The sequence below is a fragment of the Panthera tigris genome, chromosome A1 (genome assembly GCF_018350195.1).
Source record: "Panthera tigris isolate Pti1 chromosome A1, P.tigris_Pti1_mat1.1, whole genome shotgun sequence".
Lineage (NCBI taxonomy): Eukaryota > Metazoa > Chordata > Mammalia > Carnivora > Felidae > Panthera > Panthera tigris.
Genome location: NC_056660.1, coordinates 54785597 through 54797669, shown reverse-complemented (window position 1 = coordinate 54797669; position 12073 = coordinate 54785597).

Sequence of the window (12073 nt, the reverse complement as noted above, 5' to 3'; positions counted from 1 at the left end):
TATAAGCAGTAGTATAAAGTAAATATTTATGAGTTCATGCTGATATAATTAGGGAGAAGAGACAGATGTTACTGTGCAGAAGAATTCCAAATAATTTGTGTAGATACTCTGTCCCTCAGGGAGCATTCTTATTGTGCACCTAAGGGCTTCCTTCCAAAGAGTATAATATGGAAACAGAAAACAAGAGTAAGTTTATAGTACAGAAACCTGACAAACACTACCTTAACCAGGTGATCATCCTTCATATTAACAGTTAGAGGTCATGTTGATAGTATATATTCTTGATATGATATGATTAAAATGACATTTCATCTCTGTGGTCTTTCTTCCCCAAACCCATAAAACTAGTCTAAACAGAAGAAAAATATCAAAGAAATTGTTTTAGAGGGACGATCCACAAAATAGTTGAGTGAATAGGACTTCTCAAACTTTCAAGGCCATTAAAAGCAAGGAAAATCTCAGAATATGTCACAGCCACGCAGGGGCTAAGGAAACATGATAGGTACATCAGAAATGTCAGAATATAAGCATTAGTTTTTGAAATTCCACCTGTTGACCAACTTTCAGCCTGTCCTCACACAGCAGTCTTCTCATTTTCTATTTTGGTGATTAGCTGTTTTAAACATAAAAATGAAGGCATATGTCACTGCAAAAATTGCAATGGACAAATTAAACAGGCAAGGAAAGCTTTATTCAACATTACTGCAATAATACAATAGAGGAAAAGGAGCAGAACTCAGTCTGAACTTAACTTCACTTATGGGGATAAAAGTTTTTTTTTTTCTTTTTCTATTTTAAGTCCCTGGGTAAATGGGATATCATAGGCCATCTCAGTTTACTCAGTTGACGTTATTCCAAAGAAAAAATAAACTCTCATTTTTCCTGACAGAAGGTAATTTTGTAGTCTGAACTTGGCTCCACTTGGGGGGATAAAAGTTTTGTTTTTTGTTCCTTTTTTTTTTTTTTTTTTAAGTGCCAGGGTAAGGGGGATACCATAGGCCGTCTCAGTTTACTTAGTTGACTTTATCCAAAGAAAAAGTAAACTCTCTCATTTCTTCCTGACAGGAGGTAATTTTACATCTTGAGCAAGGTTAGACTCTTAACCTCCCAGGGAAGCTAAGAAAGTGGTGCTATCTTCCTTGATGATAGCATTTTAAAGAGCTGGTTCACATGACTTCGCAGAAGATAGTCATGGGTTGTAAGACTGGCAGGAGGTCTTAAAAATATTTACATCTTGGGGCACCTGGGTGGCTCAGTCAGTTAAACGTCCAACTTCGGCTCAGGCCATGATCTCACAGTTCATGAGTTCGAGCCCCTCATCGGGCTCTGTGCCTACAGCAGGGAGCCTGCTTGGGATTCTCTCTCTCCCTCTCTCTCTCTGCCCCTGACCCATTCATGCTCTCGCTCTCTCTCTCTCTCTCTCTCTCTCTGCAAAATAAATAAACATTTGAAAAAATAATAAAAATTTTTACATCTCAAAGGGGCAGTTTACAATTATAACTTTTCTAAAGTAAATTCTCCAATAAAAGAGGTCAGGGGCTAAAGTCAGAGGAAGTCTCTCTAAAGTTTGTCAAACTGAAAAGAACACTAAAGATGTAATAGTCATATATATTTTCTCACTTTAAAAATAAAATGAGTACATTGCCAGAGCACTTCATATTTATCTAGATGTTTATGAATAACATGATTGAATCAAAATTTATCTCTTGATCCCACTGTTTAATAAAATTTATTTTTATACTAACATGAATATACAAAAAATATGACTATTTCTATATGTATCCATAAATGTGTATCTATATGTGTGATTATGCACATTAAATATAAATATAAAACTAAATAAGTAAATAAATATGTATGCATATATAACTTGTATGTATAATATTTGTAAGTATATTAAAATAAAATGACCTTATACTGCTATCTCCAACTCTAATCCATTAGCATTTGGACATTACAGCCTTCTCTCCTTACTAACCTGTCGCCTCCCATTTAGACAGTGAGAAACATGGCTCCCGCTCTCTCCCTCCAGTTTACTTAATTGTTCAATTGCAGTGTGTATGTATAGTGTTACTATAATTGTTCACCCATACCCTTGTGGGGAAAAATCTTTATTAACTAGAGTAGAGGGTTAATTTATAGTGCAATATTATGTAGAATAGTTTTACCACTGTAAAATATCTCCTGTGCCTCAATCATTCAGTGTCCCCCTACTTCTCTTGTCTTACTTTGCTAGAACTGCCACGACAAAATACTACAGACTGGGTGGCTTTAAAAATGGCGATTTATTTTCTCATGGTTCCGGAGGTTTGAGGTCCAGGATGAAAGCACCAACACAGTTAGTTTTCTTTGAGGCCACTCTCCTTGGCTTTCAGATAGCTGTTCTCTTGCTACCTCTTTACATGGCCTGCTCTCCCAAGTGTTCACACTCCAGGTGTCTCTTTGTGTGTCCTAATCTCCTCTTATTTTATAAGGGTACCAATCAAATTGGATTAGAGTCCACTCCAAAAGCTTCTTTTAACTTACCTTTGTAAAAAGGCCTTAAAATATGGTTTCATCCTGAGATACTATGAGTTTAGAACTTCAACATGAATTTTGAGAAACAGAGTTTCAGCCTAAACATCTTCTAAACCCATGGTAATCCATAACATTTTTATCTTTGCTCTAGTTTTGCCTTTTCTAGTATGTCCTGTAACTGGTATCATATATACATAGTGTAGCCTTTGCAAACTGTTTTCTTTCGCTTAGCACTGTGAATTTAAGATTCATGCTTGTCTTCTAATGGTTTAAAACTAATTTATTTGTATTGTTGAAGACTATTTAATTGTAAGAATGTACCTCAGTTTGTTAATGTATTCACCTATTCAAGGACATCTTGGTGGCTTCTGGTTTTTGATGAGTAGGAATGAAAATTCTATAGGTTTTTTTTGTTTGTTTGTTTGTTTCATTTTGTTTAGTTTTGTTTTATATGCACATATTGTAAATCAGTTGGGTAAATACCTAGAAGTGTGATTGCTTGGTGTGATCTTCCTTTCCAATCTGTGTACCTTAATGAAATTTGTCATGCTCCATGCACAAGAACAACTGCTTAATTTTATAGTCAGGGTATCTGTATAGAGTACATCTTGTTACAAACTTTGTAGGTGATGTGTTACTTTGTAACTAGTAAACAACACATGATTTTTCTCTTAACAGTGAGGAGAACCATCTGTACACCCTGATGCATTTTGTTAAACATTATCTTATGATTCAGAAATTATTTTAAAGTGAATTTGTAACATCTTTCTGTATTTTTTATGTTCAGAACACAATTTTTATTTATGTTTTATTTGATCAGAAAAGCAGTGCCCTTTAAAAACTAAAATTTAAATAAATGAAAAAGTTTAATATAGTTTCTGGAAGGACATTACCATGCTCCTGCATTCTAGATCCATTGTTTTCATTCCAGGACACTGCTCTTCTAGTACGGCTACCCTTTCCTACTCTACCTGGTTTGATACTCTAATTTCCGCATTTCATGAATTAACCTTTCATAATCAACTTCCACATTTTATTTGTAAAAATGTTTCTAATGTTTATTCATTTTTGAGAGAGAAAGAGCACAAGCAAGGGAGGGGCAGAGTGATAGGGAAATGGAGAATTCCGAAGCTGGCTCCATGCTGTCAGCACAAAGCCCCACTTGGGACTGGACTCACAAACCATGAGATGTTGCCCTAAGGCAATGTTGGATGTTCATCCCACTGAGCCACCCAGACACCTCATAACTTCCACATTTTAATTAAGCGTCTCCTCAAGTGACATTCCTAAGGGGGCCCAACGATTGTCTAAAAATGTCTTTACTTAGATTTCACATGTTACTAATAGTGTGGTAGAACACAAGATTTTAAATTCAAAACAATATCTGAATTTTAAGGTATTACTTATTGCTGTTTTATGAGTAGCATTATGAGAAAAGAAGCATTATGAGAAGCTCAAGGCTAGTATCATGTTTGTTATTTTTTAGGTTATCTCTTTTTCTCCATTGAACATCCCTTTATGCTTGTTGATACAAAATTTCACCAAGATATGTAGTACTGTGAGTGTTTCTCTACATGTGCTTTTAAAAAATTCATTCTGTTGGGAATTTGAACTGTTCAATCTGAGAAAGAAATCACATCAAAACAATAAAGCAGTGTTTATTGTTTTTTATTTTAAGATTTCCAGGTAGATTTGGCTAACTTACCCAACCATATCTGTTGTATAAGTGGACCTTTGTTCCTTATAGCAAAAGATGTATATTCTATTTCTGTTAGCTCTTTTATAAATTCCCAAAGTCTGTGAGTAAAACTTTCCTACCTGTCAAATATTCACATCTAACACTAGCCTTAGAAACAAAAAAGTTAAACCCCAAGAATACCCCATCTTTAACTATCCACTGCTCCCATTAAATATAATTATCATTTAAAAACTGTATTCAAGAAAAAAATACTGTTCAATATTTTTCATTATTTTCTCATCTTTAGGACTTTTAGGACAAAGATATATTACTCCTGAATGATTAATGTGTTAAAGATTTTAAAGTATGTGTTATATTTTTTAATGTTCATTTATTTTTGAGAGAGAGAGCAAACTGGGGAGGGACAGAGAGATGGGGGGGGGCACAGAGGATCTGAAGCAGGCTCTGTGCTGACAGCAGAGATCCCAATGTAGGGCTCAAAATCACAAACCCTGAGATCATGACTTGAGCCGAAGTTGGATGCTTAACTGCTTAACTAACTGAGCCACCCAGGCACCCCAAAGTGTGTGTTACTTTATACATATATGCATAAAGTAAATATATATATATATATATATATATATATATATATATATGTATATGTGTATATGCATACATATATATATGTATATGTGTATATGCATACATATATATATACATGTATATATGTATATATGTATATATACATGTATATATACATATATATACATGTATATATGTATACATATATATATATACATATATATGTATATACGTATACATATACATATATATATATACATATATATATATACACACACACAATTTCTTTCTTTATTTTGAGAGAGCACAAGCAAGGGAGGGGCAGAGAGAGAGAGAAAGAATCCTAAGCAGGCTTCATGCTGTCAGCTTGGAGCCCAATGTGGGGTTCGAACTCACAAACCATGAGATCATAACCTGAGCCAAAACCAACAGTCAGACGCTCAACTGACTGAGCCACCCAGGCACCCCTGTGTATTATGGTATTATTTTTAATAGCAGTGTCAGTCTGTATTATTCACATTATACCTAGAACCCTAACTTATGACTAGTATTGGCTTTGTGTTTTCGTGAAATTACTCTCATTATTTAATAAATTATTTGAAGGATGCAACCATTAGTTTTAATGTTTTTAGAGATTTTTATTTGTGAATAGATTTTTAATAAAGTTGATGATGAGAATGAGAGTTGTTAGTGAAATTGCACTTATTTATTATTATATTGCCAGAATCACATCTTTCATGACCTAACATATAGCCATTAATAATGTGAACAGCATGGCATATAACACATATAATTTAGAATGAAAAAGATACAAAGGAGTTTAAAAACCTAAATATGTTTTCAACACATTTTGTAATAATAATGATTAAATATTGGTAAGTGCATTAGTAGAAATTTCATTATATTTATTAAAGCACATTGGTTCTATCATTTAAATTATAGCTGGAAATCACTTTGAGGTAGTGTGTTTATTTTATCTCTTTATTTGACCATTTCCCTATCCAGTCCCCATCATCGCTCTCCATTTATCTAGCACTATTAATCTGTTTTTCATTGGTACAAGGAGGGTATGTGGGAGGGCAAGAAACAGAAATTGCCTCTATGACATCTTAATTAACATTTTCAGATTCTACTTGTGATAGAAGAGACAAGTAAGAAAGCAGAAATGATAAATTGGCTTTCAAAAATCTGGAAAGAAAAGACTAACTTAAAAGAGGTTTCTACTGAGGGGCCCCTGGTGGCTCAGTTGGTTAAATGTCCAACTTTAGCTCAGGTCATGATCTCAAGGTTCATAGTTTAAGCCCCACATTGGGCTCGCTGCTGTCAGCATGGAACCTGCCTTGGATCCTCTGTTCCCATCTCTCTCTGCTCCTCCCTTGCTTGCTTTCTCTCTCAAAAATAAATACACCTTAAAATTTTTTTTTAAAGAGGTTTCTACTAGAAGGTACCTTCATGTACTATTGGTGGGAATGGAAATTAGTGAAGACGCTGTGGAAAACAGTATGGAGGTCCCTCGAAAAATTAAAAATATAAATGCCATATGATCCAGGTATTCACTACTGGGTATTTCCTCAAATAAAACAAAAACATGAATTCAAAAAGATACATGCAGAGGAGCCTGGGTGGCTCAGTGGTTAAGCATCTGACTTCAGCTCAGGTCATGATCTCATGGTTTGTGAGTTCTAGCTCTGCTTGGGGTTCTGTGCTGGCAGTGCAGAGCCTGCTTTGGATTCTCTCTCTCCCTCTCTCTCTGCCCCTCCCCTGCTCACACTTGCTGTCTCTCTCAAAAATAAATAAGTAAACTAAAAAAAAAAAAAAAAAAAAAGACATATGCACCCCTATGTTTACTGAAGCATTATTTATAATAACCAAGATATGGAAGCAACCCAAGTGTCCACTGATAGACGAATGAATAAAGAAGATGTGATATATGCATATAATGAAATGTGTACACCATAGCAAAGATATATAGAGCTACAGAAAAGGACAAGATCTTGCCATTTGCAATAATGTTGATGAACCTAGGGGATATTATGCTAAGTGAAATAAGCCAGACTGAGAAAGACAATTACCATATGTTTTTACTTATATGTGCAATCTAAAAAAATGAATAAATCAATGTACAAATTTAAAGCAGAAACAGACTTATAAATGCAGAAAACAAACTGATAGCTGCCAGAAGACAGGGTTGGGGGAGACTGGGCAAAATGGGTTAAGGGGAGTAGGAGGCTTCCAGTTATAAACTGAATATGTCACAGACATAAAAGGTACAGTGCAGAGAATATAGGCAATGGTATTGTAACAGAGTTGTATGGTGACAGATGGTAGCTATACTTGTGGTGAGCGTAGCATAATGTATAATATCTAATGGCAATTTGAAATATGATGTAACATTGTGTGCCAGTTACACATCAATCAAAAAAATTAAAGAAGAGGTTTCTACTGGCATGGGAAAAAGAGTCATCTGGGACACAGAGCAGTGGGGACTATGTGTATTTTACAAGGCAGCACCCATCTGAGATGACAAGGCCCTAAGAGGAGAATGGTAAAATTATTCAACAAGGTAGGCTTTAGCCTTTCTAAGCTTGAGGAAAAAATCCAGTGTTTCAAGAATGTTCTTAAACCAGTGGAGATTTGCCAATCCTGAAGAGGACAGAAATAATTGAAGATACAGATGACTAAAGATAAAGGAACACTTTCCATCCTACCAACCCGTACCTACTTTTTAACTATACACTGTTTTCACAGAAGTTATGTCTTTGAATACTAATTGCAAAGCATGAGAGAACTGCATGTTTCAAGTTACTCATACCATTATTTTTATTGTATAATTTATTTTATAAAAGCTAACACTAGCAGCATCCTATGGCACAAATGCAAAATTCAAGTACTTCTGTTCACTTAAATTTAGTAAAAAGATCATATATAGTGTTTGGGCTCAGAAGACCACATCTCAAATCTTACCTCTGTTGCTATTAACATCAGTGCCTTATATAAATCCTTTATAATCTCAGAACCAGTTTCTCTACTCTTAAAAATTATAATAATTCCAAAGTCTCTCACTTGTGTTGAGAATAAAGTGACTTAGTGCATAATTTATCAACTTCATTAGGTTATCATAAGTAGTCATGAAGCTATATAATTGTAGAGAATTTCAATAATGAAAGACCTATTGGTATGAGAGAAAGTTTCCTTTAAAATCATTAGGGGAAAAAAAACCCACTATATTCATAGACGTAAATGATTTATGAAGAAATACTTAATTACTAATAGAGTACATGCTTTTTAAATGAAAATATTTTCAGTATTTACTTAAATATGATTCCAAAATTATCAGAATTTTATGTTTTATTGATATAATGAATCATATAATATGTAAAGTGTGAAAGTTCAATAAAGTTTCAAAAAATCTCTCTACTTTCATGAAAAATATAAGAAGCTCAGCTAGTTGCATTATCAGAATCAGTGTAGCACTGGACACATTTTACACCCATTGTTAAATTCATTAAATCACAATGTTGTATATATTATAACCGAAAACCTCAAAATTTTAAAAAATCATAAAATCACAAGTGATGTTGTTAAGAAACTACATTTGGATCAAAATTTTTGGTGGATGACTATAACTTTAGGTTATTTCATAAAACAACATGTAAGTATATTTGACATAATAACTTGATCAAATAAAATTTTATAACTAGTTGAGCTGTGATTTTAAAATAGTTATTGTGAGCTACATACCACACTGTATTATATTGTATAAGAAGTATATATGAAGAAAACAGTTTTCTTGAGTCATCAGTGCTATTTGTCTCTGAAACAGGAACTTTTTCCTCTTAATTCAGCACTCAGCAGTACTGTGAACATATTGATCTGTAATCAACTGCTGACACAGTTATTTGGCTTAAGCCATATATTTACTGAACTGCAAACACAGCATTATGACAGGCATATATAAAACAGTTTTCTAGTACACACAAAAACTCATTGCAAACACTTTATCTAAGTGACAATTTTATCTGCAGTTTTCTTTCTTCAATTTGTTCAGTAAAGGGTGTATATGTTAGTCACCATAAAAATAACATGTTGCTATAAATCATCTCCCAGAACAAAATTAATTTTATATTTCCTCATTTGTAATAAGGATCTTAATAAATTTTAAAAGCCCATGAATAGCACATATTCAATATAGCTTGACTGTAGAGGATTAGCATTTTGAGTATTAATTTATCAGCAATATATAAAAATAGTGGGGCAATTTTTCATATATCAGGGATTTAAAAAATTTAATTAATATTGTAAAAATTGTTATAGATAAAATACTTTATAGTGCATTTGATATATGAAGTCACCATTCTTCAATATTTTAGCATACCACTAGGCTAATATAATGAAAAATTATTAAATGTAAAATGTAACAGTTTTAAGGAATTATATGCTCCGTACACAGTGTTTTACTTTGTATCATTGCTATTTTCTAAAGTTTATACCTAGAGCTGCAAAGCATATTTCTGTCTTGTGCCAAAACCATGCTTGGTGCTTAAGAGTTTAAAAAAGTAAAGAGAATATTTATATATATAGTACATGATGACTTTTATGATATATATAAATATATACTATATATATATTGGTGTAAAGAAGACAAATTTTCAAAGGTTCTTTGGCCTTTGGCTGGTGTGCACAGTAAGCCAAACAACGACACTGGTTTTTGTGGCAGAGAAAAGGGTTTTATTTCAAGGCACCAAGCAAGGAAAAGGGAGAAGTTTTCTCAAATTCCTATCTCTGTTGGGTTGGGTTTATTTAAGGGTAGAGGGACAGGATGTGAAATATGCTGATAGGTTATCGAGATAAGGGGAGATGGCACTCTTTCTGGGCATGCACATTCAGGAATCATGCCACTTCATGGGAGGCATGTCCAAAAAATGGCAGAAGTAGCATGACAAAAGAGGAAAATCTCTGAGTGTATCCTCACCGAGGTTACTTTCCTTCACTCCTGGTCCCTTCTGCTCAACTGCAAGAATTCTTTCTTCCTGGTTTATTCATTTTTAATTGGTCTTATTGGTTCTGGGCCAACTTTGTGCAAAACAGGCCAATCTTTGTGCAAAAGGCCTATAAATCAATCAGGTGAACAGAGTTTTCTTAGGGCAGGATGATCAAGCATTTGTTGACTTAAATGTATTGGTTTCAGACATACTTGTATTTTCTTTTTCTTGATGCTCATGGAAGGCCTCCCAAAGGAAGAGCTGTAGGCTTTGGGTTTTACTTTGAATTCCATGTGTACAATGCAGAGAAGTACATGCCATTGTTGGGGAGGAAGATCTTCCTCTGCCTTATGGTCCTTTTAGAATCAAATTGCTGGGAGACAGATTAATAGGAGAAAATTAAGTTTAATCGGCCCACATATGGGGAATTCAGATAGACATTCCAATGACAATGAGGCAATAGGAAGTTTATTAGAGCTAAGGAGATAGGTAGGGGCCTGAGGATACAAAGGAAAGAAAGCCCATTAAGAAAGAAGGTGAAAGGAGATGCTTGGAAAAACAAGGTTGTCCCATGATGCAGGTAAGTTCCTGGATAAAAGGGAGGATGGGTTAATAGCTCTCTTCCTGTCATAGGCTCTCCTTTTCAATGTAAATTTAGGCAGATGATGGGTAGGCCTAAATCTTTTTCTGCATGTGTTGAGGTTTAATTACTTTTAACTCTAAATAATCTTTATATCAAAGTGGCCCATCTTGGGGCAGCCTGCCCTGGGCCCCTGCACCATAAAGCAGGAAATGAATATTTGAGATTACTGAAATAAATGACATAATATTTTTAGCATTTCCTGGTCCTGACCATATTTTCTGCTATCTATGTTTGCAACTCAAACAAGTGCATTATTATGAAATGGCCCATAGCTCAAAATTTTAAATGACATATCCAAGATAGTATTTTAAAGAGTGCTTCTTTCAGGAATGACAGTAAGTGCTGCTTAATTTTTGGAATGTGATACATGAGAAATATCAAAAGAAAATTATTCCAGAAGAAAACACTCCCAATGCTAGATAATTACGTATTAAAAAAAAAAAAAAAAATTCTGACAGAAAAGAAAGTATTCCTGACCAGTTTGCAGAAAAATATGGGAACTTCTTGGAAACCAAAACCAAAATGAATTACAGGTTTAGAGATGTGAGTATGATGAAGGAGCATAAGGCAAGCTGAGGGAAAAGTACAGGCTAACAGCACCCCACCCCTGGGTGGGATATGCTTTCCTTGGACACTCCTGGCTGCCCAAGAACAAAGGAAAAAAAAAACAACAAATGGTTGACTGATAGAGATCACAGTCATGCAGGACAGGAGTCTCTTTCAGTTTATGGATAACTTAGTAAACTTCAAGAAAAAGGCAATCTTATCCATAGCCTAATCTCCAGAAACCTATAGACTCCATTTCCTGGAGCCCTAATATTGTTGCAGGATTTTTTACCACAATACCTGGGATTCATTGTCTTGCTGGTTTGAAGAATGAAGAGGTGGGCACAAAATGAGCAGCAGGCAAAAGTTTATTAAAGCATGAGTTTAGAAAATAAAAATAGTAGGAAAACTCTCTTTACAGAGTGGGGACATTCGAAAGTGAATGCCCAAGGACTATAGACAAGGGTGCTTGTTTTATAAGGTTCTGATTGCCCCCCCCCATCCTTCCCCCCTTGTTCCTTCTCAGGTTCTACCCTTATTGGATGGACAACTTTAGGTGCTGGGTTGTCCATTCCTGATTGGCTCGTTTCCATCATATGAGGGTGATCTATGACCAAATCATTCCTTGTAGATCATAGGTTTTATGGCCTACTTATTTTTAATCAGGTCTTTGGTCAAATTCCCGAGGGAAACCTGAAGGGGAGTAGGTGGTGTCTGTTACATTCTTAAGAGGGACCTTACGCTTGAGGAGGTTTGCTGTAGTCAGACATTCCCAGCATTGTTCCAAAATATGTGTCTTTCCCCACCCAGGAGCCTCAGGTCCTATCCTTTCCCTCTCTGCCTATTTTATCCTATCTTTCGCTATTATAATATCACCCTCATCAAGATGTAAGTAGGGGTATAAGTGCTTGCTATGGTAGTGTGGGAAACAGAGGCAAATGAAAAATTAAATTCTGTTACTGCCTACAGCCCACTGACAAGTCTTTGAAACAGGTAAAGTGACCTTCTTCTAGGAGCTCAGCTGCCTCAATGATGACACTTTGCTAGGGGCGAAAGAGAATCTTGGCTTAACAACCTGACCCTCACGCCGCCCTCCCCCACCCCTGGATCCTGTGAGTCTCCTTA